We start from the raw sequence: 5,067 nt of genomic DNA, 5'->3' as shown, positions 1-5,067 counted from the left end.
TATCTGTGGTAATTAATGTTATTTTGTGAACTAGTGCTGATATTTGTAAGTATCTGTAACCATGGTGCATCAATATTAGCTGGTTTCCATGATAAACCCAAATGGGGGATTGAAAGAATATGTATTTTTGAATTACCAGGGATGACAAATTAGATGGATCTCAATTGTATAACTTGATTTCTGTTTTTAATGGAGAGGAAAAAATCATAGAGGTTAAATAAGCTTAGCAGTAGGAAATCATCAGGGGAGTGTCCTTTTAAGACAGGTTTCTCCTATTGACCTTGAACTCAACAACTAAGCTGGCCTGGCTGAACAGGGATCTGCCTGTCTCAACCTCAGAGCTTAGAGTGTCTGGCACTAAACTTGGCATTTTTACATAGGTGCTCACGCTTGCAAAGCAAGTGCCTTACTGACTGGAGCCATGCCTCCAGCCTGAAAACATCACTTTTATTTTCTACTTTCCTATCCAAAGATAACAGAAAGAACTCAGATATTATTAAGATAAACTTGGTAGAAATTCACATGGGTTTGAAGTTTGAAATATGGCCAAGTTGCCATTTGGGGGAAAAAATGTGTACAGGTTTCAAAGCATGAAGTGATAGCCTAGTGGAAGGGCATTTTCCTCACCTGTGGAAATACCAAAAGGCTCAATTTAGGAGTATCTGGGAAGAGATAGTACGTAAGTTGTTTCCAAAGGAAACTAGTAAGAAGTTTCACAAAATTCCAAACTAACCTCTGGAACAGCAGAAAACAACAGAGAAGTAATTAAACTTAGACATTTCACAATTTCTCTGAGCTTCGTTGTATTTAATAAATGGTGTTCTGCTTCAGTGAAAACACAGATAATGTCACAAAACTTCAGCTCTTAGCTGCTATATAGTTTCTTCTACTAACATGCATAAATTCATAAATTTATGCTATCTTGGTGATTTATAAAGTATTAATCACTCTGAGACAACTTAAGGATCTTCTAAGAAAGCATTAAGAAGAGGGGAAACTAAAAATACCATGACTCATAAGGCAGTATATTTGTACATGATATACAGTGATTTGATGTGGGCTAACACCTCAGAACACACCAACAGATGGTTATTGTTGCTTGCCTTTATTGTCACGATGAGTCACTCTTTTAATGACCTCAGAGTTCTCTGTGAGGGTCGATAGGAGGAGGGTTGTCTATGGAGTACACAGAACAGAGCCACCGCCTTAGACTACCTTGACAACTTTACTCCCTGGTTCCATAGAAAGCTCTCAACAAAGAGTTTCTCTGCTGATCTAATGGCTATGTCTCAGGAAGGACTTGAAGATTCTCCATAAATCTCACTCCACCATCAAGATTTGGCTTCTAGTTCCTTGAAACTATGGCCCTGATGAAGGCACGTCTTTTGACCTGGGATCAGTATTGTACTTTGACAAGATGTCAATATTTTTATGATCCCAGACGTGGGCATTGGACAGAGCATATGATATGGCTGAGAAAAGACAAAGTGAACACCTTCAGTCTGTAGCACACTGTTCGTGACTCGGGTTCTCTGGGTTCAGCATCCTATGAACTTGCAGGTCTATCTATCGGAACTTTTTTAGGTCTCCTAAAGGTAGTCAGGGAATGCGGAGTTCATAAAAGAATGCAGTGATCTGAGAATGTGAGCATCTTGAATCATTCCAAAAGAAGTTACGATGAGGGTAATGAGCGCATACACTTCTTTGTGGTCCAACCTATTATGTTACCCAATCTTAGAACAAACCTTTTACAACTGGAGACAGGATTAAGAGTTGTTGAAAGTACTGTCAAGGAATCCTGGTTCAAGTCCCAGCATCCACAAAGTGGCTCACAGCCATCCTTAACTACATACACTTCCAAGGTATCTGATGCGCTCTTCTGGCCACACTGGTGCTGCACAGATACGGAGCGCAGACATCCATCCAGACAAAAGACCCGTACACATAAAATGAAACCAATCTTTTTCAAAACTTAAAATATAATTACATAATTTTCCCTCTCCCTTTCTTCCCTCTAATCCCTCCTGTGGATCCCTCTGTGTTCCGTCTAGAAGTCATAGCCTTTTTAAAATTAATTCCTCTCTCTCTCTCTCTCTCTCTCTCTCTCTCTCTCTCTCTCTCTCTCTCTCTCTCTCTCTCTCTCACACACACACACACACACACACACACACACACACACACACACACACACAAAACCTGCTTGGTCCACTGAGCTTCACTTGTTGTGTATATATGATTTCACAGATGACCACTTGGTGTCGCATAACCAGTCAGGGCCTCATTCTAGGCGAAGAACTGTTTCTCTCATTATCAGGATTCTTTAGTTGCCTGTAGATCTTTGTCTAAGGAGACAAAGCCCTGGGAGATTTTCCACTTCCATGTTAGCATGTCTATTGGCATTGTACTCTTTTCAGACTTTTTTTAAAAATTTTTTTCCTTTTTTTCTTAAGAATTTTTTGAGTGCAGTCCTTTCTCATTTTACATGCTATTTCCACTCTCTCCCCTCCTCCCATCCCCCCTCTCTCCACCCCCTTCCTGTACACTGCTCAGTGAGGGTAAGGCTTTCCACAAGGAGTCAAGGAAGTCTGACACTTCACTTCAAGGCAAGGCCAAGGTGCTCCCCCCTGTATCTAGGCTGAGTGATGTATCCCTCCAAAGAGAATAGTCTCCAAGACACCAGTTCAAGCACTACAGATAAGTCCTGGTCCCACTGCCAGTGGCCCCACAGCCTGCCCACGCCACACAACTGTCCTCCACATTCAGTGGGCCTAGTTTTGTCCTATGCTGCTTCCCCAGTGTCAGTCCAGAATCAGTGAGCCCTTATTAGCTCAGGTCAGCTGTTTCTGTGGGTATCACCATCATGATCTTGACCCCTTTGTTCCTCCATCTCTTGGGCTGGACTCCGGTAGCAGCCCAGTGCTTCACTGTGGATCTCTCTCTGTATCTGCTTCCATAAGTTGCTGGATGAAGGTTCTATGATGAAACTTAAGGTAGCCTTCAATCTCATTATAGAGAAAGGCCAGTTTAGGTGTCCTCTCCTCTGTTGCTTAGAGTCTTAGCTGGGGTCAGCCTTGTGGATTTCTGCAAATTTCCCTAGTGCCATGTTTCTCTCTAGCCCTTTAATGACTCCCTCAATCAAAACATTTTTTTTCTTTCTCTCCCTCTGCCCTTCCCCCTTCTTGAGCATCCCATTTCCTCATGTTCTCCTCTCCCTTCCTTCCTCCTCTCCCTCCTCCTCCCCCCATTTCTAATTTTCTCAGGAGATCTTGTCTGTTTCCCCTTCCCTGGGGATTCCAATATGTCTCTTTTAGGGTTCTCCTTGTTACCTAGCTTCTCTGGGACCCACTTAGGAGTGAGTACATACCGTGTTTATCTATCTGGGTCTGGGTTACCTCACTCAGGATGGGTTTTTTTGTAGATCCATCCATTTGCATATAAGTTTTAAGATGTCATTGCTTTATATCACCGAGTAGTACTTCATTGTGCAAATGTATCACATTTTTTTATCCATTCTTTGGCTGAGGCACATTTAGATTGTTTCCAGGTTCTGGCTATTATGGATAATGCTGCTATGAGCACGGTTGAGCAAATGTCCTTGTGGTATGAATGGGTACCCTTTAGATATATGCCCATCCTTCAGATGTATCCTTTAGATATATAGATATAGATATATAATATTGCTGGGTCTTGAGGTAGATTGATTTCCAATTTTCTGAGAAACCATCACACTGATTTCCAAAGTGAATGTACAAGTTTTCACTCCCACCAGCAATGCAAGAGTTTTCCCCTTAGTCCATATCCTTTCTAGCATAAGCTATTATTGGTGGTTTTGATAAGGATGCTGAGCAAATCTTTAAATATCTTTCTGCCATTTGCAATTCTTCTGCTGAGAATTCTGTTTAGATCTGTACCCCATTTTTTGATTGGATTATTTGGTAATTTGGTGTCTAGTTTCTTGGGTTGTTTAGAAATTTTGGAGAACAGTCCTCTGTTAAATGTGAAGTTAGTAAAGATCTTTTCCCATTCTATAGGTTGTCGTTTTGTCTTATTGACCGTGTCCTTTGCCTTACAGAATCTTCTCGGGTTCAGGGGGTCCCATTTATTAATTATAAATATGTTCAGGCCTTCTTTAGGCAGCCATATTGTTGAGGTAGCATGGGTAAAGCTTCCCTATCATTTCTAGAACACAAAATCTCAGAGCAGATTCCTTGATCCTTTGGCTTTTTACAATATTTCTACCTCCACTTTCAAGATGTTCTCTGAGCCTTAGATGCAGGAGTACTGTTATAGATGTATCAATGATTGCTGGGTACCACACTGTCACTTGTTCTCTATATTTTGACCAGTTGTACTTTTCTGTAATGGTCTCTCATATGTTGCAAAGAGAAGTTTCTTTGATGAGGGTGAGAACTATATTCATCTGTGGATACCCAGATAAATATTTAGAGTATGGTTAGCAATTGTGGTTTGGTAGTAGATTCTCCTCTAAAATCTGTGACCTCACTAGCTGGGGGTATTTGGCTAGCTTTCTAGTACCAGGCTAGAGTTTCCTCATATTGAATTGGCCATAGGTCCAAGTAGTGAACAAGGTTACCACCTTGATGAATGCCACTGTAGCATCATTAGGGTAACTGTGCAATGCTGGTCAATATTATAGTTCATAGGCACCACAGCTGAGTAGAATTATCCATTTCTTCTTGGAGTTTTGGTTGTCAGGCTCTGGGATACACTGCCAGTTGCATGTGATAGAAAGTTGAGCTAAGGAATGTCGGGAATTTCTTTGTTCAAACTGAAGGCCAAATAGCCAGCAGTATGAGAAGGAAGCAACCAAAGAATTAATGTGAGAAAAGATATTATGAAGCCACTACAGAGGAGGGTGAAGGCAGAAAGAAGAAAAGGTCCCAAACTCTTGATCAGAAGATGTGGACATGGTGATCCTTGGTGATCAAAGGAGGCCAAGGTTGTAGTGAGATTGAAATTACAACTGTAGGGATAAGTCCCGCCCCTTGGGGGGCGTGTTCACCTCAGGCTAATGTCTGCCTATAAATTTGGCGAGCGCTCCCAGCC

The sequence above is a fragment of the Microtus pennsylvanicus genome, chromosome X (assembly GCF_037038515.1).
Source record: "Microtus pennsylvanicus isolate mMicPen1 chromosome X, mMicPen1.hap1, whole genome shotgun sequence".
Lineage (NCBI taxonomy): Eukaryota > Metazoa > Chordata > Mammalia > Rodentia > Cricetidae > Microtus > Microtus pennsylvanicus.
The sequence above is the reverse complement of the archived record's forward strand: the minus strand, read 5'-3'. Positions refer to the sequence as shown.